Below are 14,763 nucleotides of genomic sequence, written 5' to 3' on the forward strand. Positions count from 1 at the left end.
GTGGCTCGGTTTCGATTTTCAACATAGGTCAAATTTTTTATTTTTTAAAATTTATAATATTTTATTTTTAAAATTTTTAAAATTTTTTAAGATGGTCCTAAAATGTGAGAATAAGGTCTAAAAATGAAAAGATTGTTTAAAAACTTTTTTTTTTATTTTTACAATTTTTTTAATTTTACAATTTTTTTTTTTTTTTAAATTTTTTTTTTATTTTTCAAATATACAAATAAAAAATAAAAAATTGTTAAACCGTTTAAACCACGGTTTTTTACTGTTGAAACCGAATCGAACCATTAAGCCGTTAACCCGCGGTTTAGCGGTTCAGTTCGGTTCAAACCGAACCGTTGTTGATTGTTACTCATTAATACGGAAGCTTGGAGACTATTATCGCTAATGCGCCATGCTCCATGCTCCATTATGGACTAATTCTCTTTCTGCCACATTGAACTTTAGTTTGAGTTTACAATCTCTGAGATGAGAGAGGATTGCTTCAACTGCAAAACTAGAAGCAACCTTACATACATGGAATTCCTTGTCCCAATCATGTGACCTCAGAAATGGATGTGTGAGCTAAGCATTCCTTGACGAGTTCGAATGACTTTGTGTCAAAGTAAACATGTGGAAGCATTTGACAAACCGGCTCTGCCGAATAGCAACAGAAGATGAAAGGAAAACTCAACACACACACAGAGTACGCGTACGCAGGAGAGACACAGAGAGAGAGAGAGAGAGAGAGAGAGAGAGAGAGAGAACAGAACATAAAACTCTATTCAAAATAATACTCTCAATATTCTATACATAGAATGTGCACAAAGAGCACTTTTATACAAGTCCATAAAGGATTGATAGGTACTTCAATGCTCACATGAGCGACTATCACTGACTCCCAAAATATATGCCTACGTACTAGGCTGGATTCGTAGGCCTCTAACAGCCTACCAGTTTCAATCCGTTCCGGGTCTCCGATCCGGCTCTTGGTTCCGAATATCATTCAAACACTGATCCGGTTCTCCGATCTAGATATCGATTCTGCTCTTGGTTTCGGATATCATCCGGACACCAATCCGGCCCTCTGTTCCGGATACCGATCCGGATTTGGTTGAGCTTGCTTGCTCAACACTTTGTGCATTCGACAATCCATTTGAAGTATTTAAGTAATGGGGTGAGGAATCTTGCTTTCTTAGTGAATATATTTTGATGAACTTGTTAAGTATCTGACACTCGAGACACCGGTTGTGGAAACAAAGGCACCAACAAGAGACGCCAAGCTCAACAATACTATAGGAAACCCAAATTGGAAGCATTGTAGCCAATGGACACCCGAGTGTGAAAAGATCCCACCAACCTTGTAAAACTTTTTCCATATTCGGTTTTCTCATTTTTATTATTATATTAAGAGCTTTCAATATATCCCCTTTATCTTCTATTAGATCTAAGAGCAATTAGGGTTAAGAGATAGTTGAGACAAACCCTAACCTCTCTACTCTTATATGGTAGTAAACCTCTTGTGGTGTATTTCTTTCCTTTGTTTGTGCCTCATTAAAAAATATTCACCTTAAAGAACCTTTTGAATCTTTGACCTAGCCAAAATTGGTCGTATTTCTTCAAGCTCTATGCTCCACCCCCTACTGAGAGGGCTCAAGCTAACACCTATGTTGAAGCCAAAACCCACAACTCTACCAAGTATTACGGAGGATTGTTGACACTAGGAGTACTCCCAAATATAAATCGGAGCATTAATCCCCTAGTCAACACACCTCTTGAGGTCACACCGAAGTAAGGAGGTATTGCAATGGATTTACCTAGTCTTTGTTACCTTACGAGATGTAGGCATGTGGGATCGACGTGCAAGGCATTGTCCCATGGGCATGCCATAATGTGTTATCGTATGAGATGTACGGAAAGTTGAGTGAGGGTGAAAAGACTTAATGTTGTTGTATGTATGTGTAATGCATACGATTATGAGTGTGATTGTACACGTATGTGAACACATGCACCCATGTGCGCATGTGGACAGATAAGAAGAGGTGTGAGTGAGTGATTAGTGTGAATGGGCAAGGGGGCTTGCACCCCTATGTTTCTACCCTTTTGTAACTATTTAACTCCCTTATGGGGAATGAATGAAGAATGAACAAGTTCTCTCTTAATCTCTCTCTCTCTCTCTCTCTCTCTCTCTCTCTCTCTATCTCTTTGACATCTTTTCTTCTCTCTCCCCCTCTCACGTTGAACCCCCTTGGGAGGGAGGTGGAGCCATTCTAGGCACCACCCCCCACCCCGCAATGATTCTCAATGCCATCACCATTTCTATCTTCGTCATGATCATTACATCATTAACCCTAAACCTATAACACTAAACGTACAACACTATTTTAGTGACCACAACGACGAACCCCGTTTGACGAAGAAGTCCAAGAAGAATATGTGGCGGCATGATGTGTGAGAAATGGCAGAAATGTGCAAATGACCGTGACGATGTTTGGAAGAAGTTGATGGGTAGATGCAGTGAAAGTACTCGAGAGAGCGAAAAATCTGATCAACAATGTGCGTCTAATGACGGAATGATATGCGGTGACAGTATGTGCGAGCGAACGAGAAATGGAAATGACGACGTATGTGCGCAAGTGTAGGAAATGATGACGCAATGCAAGAGTGCGAAAATGACAATGCATTCGTGCAAGGGTGTGGTTAGCGACAATGTGCGTGTTTCCGAAAGCGTGGTACAAGACGCACGGCCGGATGAGCAACGACGGAGAAGGAACTGGCAAAGAAACTCCAGATACAAGTAACACAGAGGGAATCGGTGCCAGCAAGACCAAAAAGAGAAGCCCACCAAGAGACTACGGAGGAAGAATTAGTGTGTGGAGTAGAGGCCAACAAAAAGTGTCGAGAACGCACAGGAGATGGTTCTAGAAGATGCAACGCGGAGACAACCGGAACTAGAACCGGCAAAAGAAAGCTAGCATGGCCAAAGTAGATAGAGAAGGAAACGCAAACAAAGACACGGGTGGATAGACAGACGACCAGAATGCACAGAGGCGGCCAGAAACCCTCAACAGTTGCGGTGGCCAGACAACCGACGACCAGACAATGACCAAGCACATAGATGGAGACGCCGGAAAGATGTGGCTAGACAGGAAGTCGGAATGGACTGGAAGGCGACAAACAACACGGGAGATGGAGATAGTGACGATAGAGACAAAGCGGTGAAAAGAACGACAAATGGTCGGAAAAACGAACCAACAATTGGACGAAGACAAAGAACCAGAAGGACATAGCCAGACCAGATTGGACAAACGTCAAGACGGATTGGACAACCGACCGGAATGGATTGGCAGAGGACGAACGATGTCAGACGACGATGAACCGACTAAGACGGCAACGAAACGGAGACAGGGACGGTGGTCAGGACTGGACAAAGACGGGCGAGCGACGATGATGACGACAAAGACGCTGGAACGAGCCAGACAAATCAATAGTTATGGCAATACCCTCAAAGGAGGAGATTCTCACCTTGTCTCTCAATCAAGGGTTTGTGTATTATGAAATCCTAGATGTCGTGATTGATTATCCTCCCATTTAATTTGATTATTGTATTGTGCACTTTATTTGTGTTTCATGAGAATTGTGTTTCCAAAGGTGTGGTTATCTCCCATATGCTCGTCACATTGAGGGATTACTGACCATGACAATAGTATGAACTTCCAATATCTTGGGATATTTTATGTCATCATGGTTGTGTTCATATTCATCACGACAATTGTATGCATCATCAAAAACCATGGTTTCAATTTGCCACAAATCAACTAATTCAAGTAATTTCTTTTAGAGGAGTAGATCTTGAATAAGCTTGTAGCTTTTTTATATTGGTTTCCTATCCATGACCAATGTTTGAGCCATCATTAATAGTTAACATCTTTGTGGATATTTGCAAACATAATCATTATTAGATGTATGTCCCACTTCATTTTCAACCAAATGAATTGAAAATAAATAAAATAATTATTTAGTGCTGCTACTCTCAAATAGTTTTACAGAACCTTTCTTGGATGTCCATGTCTTCCTATCCATGACCAATGTTTGAGCCATCATTAATAGTTAACATCTCTTATGGATATTTGCAAACATAATCATTATTAGATGTATGTCCCGCTTCATTTTCAACCAAATGAATTGAAAATAAATAAGATAATTATTTAGTGTTGCTACTCTCAAATAGTTTCAAAGAACCTTTCTTGGATGTCCATGTCTTCATCGTGACTCCCTTTTCATGACCAAACACTTCTTGTTGATGCAACCATGAGCTTTTGTAAACTATGTGAGACTATTAATGTTATCCACTATTTCAAATTTCAAGTGGTGCTAATTCCCACTTGGTCCAAAGTTAACTTCTTATGGTTCACTTTAAAACAAAGCTTGTGCTATTATTCATTATATGATCATCCTCTTATTGTACTAGTTTTTCTTTGTTGGTTGAGATTTGCAAGCCAATTCAGGCAACCTAGGTTGAACTCTCCAAGACCAAATATATGTATGTATATATGATGAATTTAGTTCTTGGAATAAAGTTATTATTTTGATGTCTCGAGAGTTAGAGAAAGAGAGAACTTCTATACACGATCGTGTACCTACTCTTAGGAATAGTCAAGATGACATCTTCAATGGTGCAAATTGTTTTTGAATGCTTTCTCATTAAGTCTTTGATTGCTACTAGGTGTGGTATGTGGATCTGTCCGCCAATTTTGGACCCTCCCCATAATGAAATAACACCCTCTTTCTCTCATCTCATCTCTATACATGTTCATCTCTTGTGCTGCTTAAGTTGTCATTTGTGTACATATGTCAAGTCTTTTTGGCATAATTTCATCATTTTCATGAGGCTAATTCGATCTTTTTGGCGTATCCCATGTAATTATGTTATGCAAATTTGATAAGATCATGCATGCACATGGCTTATAGGGTATGATAAAGAATATGTGGTAGATGTGTGTATGCAATATAACCATTTTAATTAATAAGAAGATGCATATATATTATGGACAAATTATGTGTATTAGATACATAATCATGCTTTCTTTTTTATGTTTTATAGGAACAACATTAAATGGAATAATCTTCTCAAACTCATGCAGCAATGGACTCATCGTCAATTAATGTTAGCCATGGACCAACAAGCACATCAAGAAAAATGCAACGTACATTATGGATAGATGCTCACATCATATCTTATATGGATAATGGCACACCTCGACAATGATGCCATCATGGTCATGTTTTTTGGTCTTCAACAACATCCACAAGTACTATAGCTAACCATTTAACAGAAAAGCATCATCTATCAGATGATCCAAATCAAAATTCAGGTATTTCGAAGCTTATTCAATCTTCTATAGAGTCTATGAAAGTATCTCAGTTTTTAGAGAAGAAAATTGATGGTGCCATCACGAAGTATATTGTAAAGGGAACTTTGCCCCATGCACATGTGGAATTACATGTCATCGAATGGGGAGTATTCTTAGCAGTAGTCATGATGTTCGGCTTAAAAACAACTCCGACGACATTTCAGCGAGTAAACCAAGAAATTTTTACAGATTATATACCGGCGTTTATGTAGGTATTCTTGGATGATTTTGTAGTCTCCGACTATGTTTGGAACGGTGTCTAAAAGCCGATCATCTGGAACATCTTCGACTATGTTTGGGACGATGTTAGCAAGGTCGACTTAGCCTCAATCCTGCTAAATGTGCATTCGGAGTGACGAGCGGTACGCTCCTCGGCCATATTGTCAGTCAGGAAGCTATTGTTGTCAATCCTGACAAGGTGAAAGAAATAAGGGATGCTCCGCTTCCAACCAAAGCTCTCAGTAGGTTTTTGGGACAAATTAGATGGCATAGTTGGATGATTCCGTATCTAGCCGACATAGCAACACCCTTACATACAACAGTACATAAAATACCTTTTCAATGGACCACTGCCGAACAAGATGCGTATGATTGCCTTGGATGAACGAAAAAGGCTAGCGGTTTGGAGTCAGAATTTCTGTCTGTTAAACGATACATTATACCATTATTAAGGGAGCAAACGACATATGGCGGCACACGGTTCGACAATTTGAAAAGGAAGCCATTTTGCGCGAGGCCCATTGCGGTATTGCCGGAGGACATTATGCCGGAGAAACGATTGCCAGAAAATGTTGGAATAGTGGTCTATGGTGGCCGACTACCACAAAGGATGCAGTCTATTACTATTGACAATGTGATTTATGCCAATGGACTGGTGTCGTAAAGGGATACGACTAACTGGTGCCACCACGATTCCACACTTGCCTCAACTACAACCACGCATCTCGACTTGGTTTGGTGACCCAACACTCCTTGGAGATCCACCTGATTCGACTCATTAGAGTTTATTTACATTCTAGACTCAAAGTTCTTTAGTATTATTGTTCTTAGGGATCTATTTGCATTATTTTGGAACAAATGTTGTATAGTCAAAACCATGTAATGTATTTCATGTCCACCATATAACACACATGCAAAGTTTCTCTACATGTGTGCCACATGGCCCACATGCTTTATATCGCGCACATGCACAAGCTTCTCTAGGTGTGTGCCACATGGCCTACATGTAAAGACATCCATTTAGTATAAGAGGGGAGGATTATTGACATGTTGGGGGGGGGGGGGGGGGGGGACAGTCAAAGAGTCCTATTTTGTAAAGGGTTTTTCTCTCGAATAAATAGTGATTTCCCTATTTTGGCATTCTTTCTTCGTATGCGATTGAGGAGTAGCTCTGTATGGCATTTTCTTCATAACTCTCTATTAAAACGTGTGTGCGGAAGCGTAAGACAACAACCTGGCTACGTAGCAGCAGAGAGAGAGAGAGAATAATACACAGAATACAAAGAGTACTCGGGAGAGACAGAGAGAGAGCAGAACATTCAAATCTCTTCCAAAACAATAATAGTTCTCTGCACATGAACCGTGCTCAACAACACTATTTATACAAGTCCTGAGAGGACTGTCAGAAGTACCGCGTACTTCAATGCTCACTCGAGTGTCTGGCACTGACTACGAGAGTATTAACTCCCTAGTAGTCTAGCTGCTACTAGGCTTCCGGTTACTGATGGATCCGGCTAACCGGCTCCCCAGCTCAACGACTCACTTGCTCATCGGGTCACCGATCCGGCTCATGCTTATTTAGCCGATCTGGATCCGGTTGAGCTTGCCGCTCAACACTCTCAATTCTGACGTTCTATAGCTCGTTGGGAAGCTCTTCCAAAGGGCTTCCCAATTTGTGTTGCACACTTAATTTGGTTTCGTAGGTGGAACAATATAAGGATTTTTGTCTTCACAGCTAGGGCTGCAAACCACTCATGACTATTGAGATACTTCCGGCTCGACTTCCCAGTCTTCCGTTTCTTCTTATTAATTTCACTCTCCTGGTTTAGAACCCCAGCGGTTCCACCTGGACATGCCAAGCTCTTTGACGCGACGTGCTTCGACACGACATGTGGTGAACCCTGTTGTAGGCGAGGAAGGTCGTCAATGCGGAAGATCGAGAAGCATTCGATCCCTGTTTCTTCCCTGTGTATGATAGAATGTAGGTCGTTGCACAGAGATGGAGAGAGAGACAAAAAACTCTATATTCCAATAGACAAGAATACAACAATCCAACCTTACAAAAAGGTTACAAGGTCACTATATATAGTGACTGACTTAGGGCAACTACCCTTTATGCTAATTACATAAATGGCCAAAACGGGATAGTGTGAATACGTCCATTATACACATGTATTCGACACTCCCCCGTAATGGGCGTATACATGGGTTATCTAAGATTACAGGTATAGACTTGGGTTCTCGGACATATCAGCTTTGTTCGAGTCGGCAGGGTCCGAAAGCAGAAGACCGAACTGGTCGGGTCGGAACAGTTGAAGCCGATCATTAAGGAACTGATGTCGGTTGTCGGGAACCATCCTGCTCTGTGTCCGGCTCTAACCGGACTGGTTTGTCGTTACGCCCATCTGATGCCGAAGAGACCGAAAACGGTCTGCCGAAAGACACTTGGTCATTCCATCTGCGACATTGTCGGTTGTGGATATTTTCTCTAGACCAATTTTCCCTGAAATGACGCAGTCCCGAACGAAGTGATATCGAACGTCGATATGTTTGGAGGCGTTGTGGTGAACCGGATTTTTCGACAGGGCAACAGCACCTTGACTGTCGCTGTAGACAACTGGAGCTGAGTCATGGTCGACTTGTCGAAACGTGTGCGCCAGCCGACCGAGCCACAAAGCTTCTTTTGCTGCGTCGGACGCAGCTACATATTCTGCTTCGGTTGTTGAGGTCGCTGTGCACTCCTGAAGTTTCGACTTCCACGAGATTGCTCCATTGCCGAATTTGAAGCAGTATCCGGTTGTTGATTTTCGACTGTCTATACAGCCGGCGAAATCCGAGTCGGTGTAACCGACTACGCCTGAGGTTCGGTTCGGACCGAAAAGAATGCCATGGTCTTTTGTGCCAACCAGATATCTGAACACATGCTTGACTGCGTTCCAATGCGATCGGCCAGGATTGTGCATAAATCTGCTAACGACTCCTACGGCATGAGAGATATCAGGCCGTGTCGCGACCATCAGGTACATAAGGGAGCCGACTGCCGGTGCATACGGTACCGACTTCATATCTTCCCCCTCCGGACCGGATGTCGGGCAGTCTCGCTGAGAGAGCCGAAGATTCATGGGGAGCGGGGTTGAAGCAGATTTGGCTGATTGCATGTTGAAGCGTTCCAAGACACGTCCGATGTAGTCGGTCTGAGACAAAAAAAGATGTCGTTTATCGCGATGCCAACTAATCTTCATGCCGAGTATGTGTCGTGCCGGACCGAGGTCCTTCATGGCAAACTTCAACCGCAGTTGCCGAACGAGATCGGCAAGTTCGCCCGAGTGGCGTCCAAAAATTAGCATGTCGTCCACGTAAATGATGAGGAAGATGGGTGATCCATCTTGAGCTGTGTTGGTAAAGAGACAATGGTCCTCATCGCTTTTTGAGAAGCCGATCGATTGGATGAAGTCGTCGAACTTCTTGTACCATTGTCGCGGTGCCTGTTTGAGGCCGTATAGACTCTTCCTGAGTCGGCAGACTAGATGTTCTTGGCCAGGTGCCACGAAGCCTTTTGGCTGCTCCATATAAATTTCCTCCTCGAGATCACCATGGAGGAAGGCTGTTTTGACATCTAGCTGAATCAGCTCCAAGTTGTCGGCTGCCACTACGCCGAGCAGAAAACGAAGGGTTGTCATTTTCACCACTGGTGAAAAAATCTCGTCGAAGTCGACGCCATATTCTTGTCGGAAGCCCTTCGCAACTAATCTGGCCTTGTACTTTGGGGTGGTCGAATCAGACGTCTCTTTTAGTCGATAAACCCACTTGCAAGGAAGAGCACGTCGGTTCCTAGGTAATTCGACCAGATCCCAAGTCTTGTTTGCCCGAATGGAGTGCATTTCCGACTCCATCGCCAGATGCCAGGTGGCGGAATCGACAGATGTCGATGCTTCTTCGTAAGACGTCGGTTCGCCGGCGTCGGTGAAGAAAATTCCAGGAGAGTACCTCTCCGGAGGTTGCGACAGTCTCTCGGATCGTCGAGGTATGATTGGACTGGTCGCATCGGGTATCGTGGTCGGATGGTCCGAAAGCGAGTTGTTCTGCTGTGCCGAGTCGGAGTTGTCCGAGTCGGTAGAGTAAGGTTCAGCTACCCGTGAAGCTGACCGTGTGTTGAGAGCGGGGCCTTCTTGAAGGGTCGGCACATCGGAAAATGTTACCCTTCGGACTTCGATTGGTTTTTCGACGGATGGGTTCATAGCCGACTCGTTGAACACAACGTCCGAACTTCGAACGATTTGCCTGCGTTCGGGGTCCCAGAGTCGGTATCCCATTTCGCCGTCGGATCCATATCCAAGGAAAATGCATTTCCTGGACCGAGGTGCAAGTTTTCGGCGATCATCTTTCGGAATGAGGGCGTACGCCTCGCATCCGAAGATCCTCAGCTTGTCGTAATTCGGCTTACTGCCGATCCATAGTTCCTGAGGAATTTGAAGTCCTAGAGGTCTACTTGGCGACATATTGATTATGTGTACTGCCGTGAGTAGAGCCTCTGCCCAGAAGCCATCCGACAGTCCGGAGTGTTGGAGCATGGAAACTGTCCGTTCTTGGATTGTCCGATTCATTCGTTCTGCAATCCCGTTTTGCTCCGGACTGTGTGGTGCCGTAAGTTCACGTCGGATGCCGCGTTGTCGGCAGAATTTGACGAATTCTTCGGATTTAAACTCTCCCCCGTTGTCGGTTCGAAAGCATTTCAGCTTTCGGTCGGTTTGATTTTCCACCATAGCGAGCCAATCGGTGAAGATCGAGAAGACACGATCTTTGGTGCGAATTGGATAAGCCCACACCTTTCGAGTCGAATCGTCAATAAAACTGACGAAGTAAGAGGCACCGCCTAGAGACTGATGCGGCATTGGGCCACAGACGTCCGAATGGACTAAATCAAGAGGTCTCGTTTCTCTTGGTGCTGATGTCGGGTGTGATGCGGCTGCTTGTTTGCCATACTGGCAATGCTCGCAGAATTGATGGTCGGAGAAGGAGAGTTTTGGGATGTATCCGGCTCTAGATAGATGCGTGATGCCGGCCTTGCTGAGGTGTCCTAATCTTCTGTGCCATAGTGATGACACAGGAATATCCACCAAAAACAGGTTACCCTCTCTGAGCGTAACATGTAACGGATACAGTGAGTGTATCTTGGGTCCTCTAGCAAGCAGGAGGTTCCCCCTGTGGAGTGTCCACCCTCCCGAAGAAAAGCCGGCACGAATGCCGTCTTCATCTAGTTGTCCGACTGAGATCAATGGCCTTGAGAGCTCGGGTACATGTCGGACATTGTGGAGTACAAGTGTAGAGCCACCTGCAAGGTTGAGCTCTACTGTGCCGATTCCGATGATGTCACAGTGTTGTGAGTTGCCGACTCGAACTGAGTCGGAGTGACGGATCGTATATTGCCGAAATTGGGATCGATGAGGAGTCACGTGAAATGACGCGCCCGAATCCAAGAGCCACGTGCTCGATTCTTCAGTCGTGAGCAGAACTTCTGATCCGACTGGATTTTCGATTGATAGTATATTCGGGTCGTCCGGTAGTACATCAGCTGAGAAGCTGACGTAATTGATCTCCTCATGCCGGCCACTCTTCTTGTTGTTCTTGTTCTTGAGTGCGCGGCAGTCGGCTTTGATGTGTCCGGGTTTCTTGCAATAGTTGCAGATTCGGTTATCCCGTGACTGGCTCCGTCTTCGCTGATTGTTCGGCGGCCGTGAGGAATCTCTTCCTCGTATGTTCGATCGGTCTGTCGAACCTTGTACTACGTAAGCGTCGTCTGTTGAGTCTTTGGCGAAAGACTTTCTCCGAGCTGCTTCGGTCAGGATTGCGCTCGTGACTTCGGAGTATTTAACAGCCGTGGTTGACGCGTTGCACACGGTTGTGACGAAAGTTTCCCATGATGAGGGAAGGCTACTCATGAGTATCATTGCTCTGAGTTCATCCTCGATTGCCGTCCCCTGTGACGAGATTTGGGAGCTTATGCTTTCGTACTCATTGAGGTGTGCTTGAACCGAATCGGATTCTTTCATCCGCAAGTTGTAGAGTCGCCGGATCAGAAACATCTTTGTTGCGGCGACCTTCTTTTCGTAAGTGTCCGACAGTGTTTTCCACAGTTCAAATGCTGTCGTACACGATTGCACCGTAAAGTATACCGATTCCGATAGGTGCATCCGAATTGTGGCGCGGACGATTCTGTCCAGCTTCTGCCACTCAATTGGTTTGTATCCTTCTGGAGGTTCTTCATTTTCGATGGGATCGATTTGCCCCTTGACTATGAGATAGTCCTGCATTTGCTCCTTCCAGAAGTTAAAGTTCGATCCATCGAACTTTCGTAGACTCATTTCTGACGAGCCGGATGTTGATGCCATCAAATTGGGTTTCGGTTGACGAAGCTCGGTTCGGAGTTGACTACGAGCCTTGTTGGAGTGCAGCCGGTTGGCTCACCCGATATCGTTCTAGTCGGATTTGAACCCGAGTCGGTTCGGCTTCGGAACTTGCTCGAATTGACTCCGGTAACTTGAGGGACAGAACCGACTGGTCTTCCCGAATGTCGCCGAGTCGGAGTGAGCCCGGTTCGCTTCGGATATATATGCCGAGTACCGATTATTGAAACCGATTATCTGGACCGATTCGGCTTCGGTTGACTGCAGCGATGAGAGAGACGGATCCGACTGATCCTCCCGAATGTCGATCAGCCAGATGAAGCACGAATTTGGGTTGTTGTCAGAGTTGCACAAGGGGATTTCACCTCGAGCGGTTACGATCACAGGGGACAGAGTACAACCTGCTGGCTTACTCCAAGCAAGGGGATCTAACGCGATGAGGTGCAAACCTCGTTTTTGTTCTTCTTCTCTCTTTCTTCGAATGACGCGAATACTGTGCAGGCCGTGTTGAGGTGAAGAACCGAATGCTGTGCAGGCGGTGATGACGGCCGAACCTCGCTCTGATACCAGATGTTGTAGGCGAGGAAGGTCGTCAATGCGGAAGATCGAGAAGCATTCGATCCCTGTTTCTTCCCTGTGTATGATAGAATGTAGGTCGTTGCACAGAGATGGAGAGAGAGACAAAAAACTCTATATTCCAATAGACAAGAATACAACAATCCAACCTTACAAAAAGGTTACAAGGTCACTATATATAGTGACTGACTTAGGGCAACTACCCTTTATGCTAATTACATAAATGGCCAAAACGGGATAGTGTGAATACGTCCATTATACACATGTATTCGACAAACCCGACGTGAAAACGGGTGGCAGGGAGAGCGAGTTCTTTGGGATTTTTCCTCTTTCAAACATGGATGTCGCACAACTTCAATCAATTCTAGAAGCTGTTCTCATAGGGAGGGAGAGCAGTCCGAACCTTGATCGAGCTGTGGATGGGGTATTAGAGAAGTTAGGTCCATTCACTGGAAAGGATGTGACCCAATTTTTGTAGGTGTTCGATGTGGAGATGTTATATCGCAATATTCCCACTAATTTGAAGAAATCCAACTTCCATCATGTGGTAGTTGTCGATGTTCTTCCTATCATAGAAGAGTTTCAGACACAATATGTTGAATGAGAGGCATTCCGTCGTGATCTGCTCGGTGTTTTCAATTATGTTGATTCCACCAAGATGACCCGGCGGGCATTTGAAGTTTGGGTGGAGTTGGACAAGAAGCATGGGTCAGTTCTAGAGACCCTTACTATTTTTGAAGCAAAGTTTCGAAAACTCTCAGTTCGGCAACAAACCTTGCTTGAACTAGAGAAGGTGGTTCTCTTCCTTCGCTTGGTTCCCTATGCGGATAGGGTAGAGCTAGGGAAACTTATGGAATCAGGTGAAACTGAAACAGGTTTAGAGGAGGACTGGACCCGAATTCGGTCCATCTACCTTCGATATGAGAAAAGACAAACATGGTTGGGCTCGAAGGGACCTGGAAATGTTACTCCAATCTCCTCTTTGAAGAAAGGAAAGGGATCGAGGCATCTATGGAGAAACCACAACCAAGTGACGTAGATGAGCTAGTGAAGCAATTCATGGAGTGGAAGATTTCTTCCATGTCGAAGGTGCAACATCAGCCACAAGTGCAACTAGGGATTTTGGATGCTTATGGTGTGACAGTTTGGAGCATCAAAGATTGGAGTGTGTGGAGCATCAAGAGGCTATGCAGAAGAACCTCATATTCTACAAGGATCGGTTGATCCACTCATCTGTGACTCGTCAACCACTGAAGACAAATTTTGGGTGAGGGGGAATGAAAAAGCTCTTGGAGAAAGAAGAGCTTCGACATGCACAAACTATTTTCCATTCTACTTCGGCTGCTATTCGACTAATTGAAATGCCAAAGCAATATCCAACTATTCAAACTGTTCGTATTGAAGATGGTTGTCAAAGGATTGGTTGTAGTGATCCAACTTTTCCCAGAGATTATGATGTGATGGTAGAGGAGAAGAGGAGAAGAGAGGAAGAGTTGGATCATGAACGAGTTCTAAAGAGGGTTGATTTTCGTTCTCCATCCGAAAAGCAAAATTTGGACATACAAAGGGTTGAACCAAAACCTATGCAGGTATCCAAGAAGTCATCTCCAATGGTCCGGATGCGGACTGAATTGGAACAAGAGGTAGATGCTTTCTCTTTCATTGAAAATTATGTTCTAAAGCAACATATCTCGGTTCCATTAGGAGACTTGTTGGCGGTGTCGGGGTAGTTGTGGTTCGTGCGGCGAAGTCGCGGGGACTAAGGTTAAGGGGAGTTGAAGAAACTTAAGTTTAATAAGGCTTGTATGGTGATGATAGAATGGTTAAAGATAGTAAGACGAAGAGTTACAAGTAATGTGTGTGTGTGTGTGTGTGAGAGAGAGAGAGAGAGAGAGACGAGCATAGATAAAAGATAGAGACAATGTATGATTCAAGAAAGAAGATTGAGACAAAGTATGATTCTAGAAAGAAGATTGAGACAAAGTATGATTCAAAGAACAAGAGTATATGATATAAACATGATGTATATTAAAAATATAATATTTTACCAACTTTACAATCCTTGATCGCAAGATGAATCTTTTCAATACCGACCCTTAATTTGAACCCTCGACCTCAACTTCGAAACGAGAGGTTCTCCACCCAATGAGCTAGTCTTCTTCAAT

This window comes from Azolla caroliniana, unplaced genomic scaffold (assembly GCF_043228905.1).
Source record: "Azolla caroliniana isolate FFs.n. ecotype wild unplaced genomic scaffold, voAzoCaro1.0.p SCAF_15, whole genome shotgun sequence".
Taxonomy (NCBI): domain Eukaryota; kingdom Viridiplantae; phylum Streptophyta; class Polypodiopsida; order Salviniales; family Salviniaceae; genus Azolla; species Azolla caroliniana.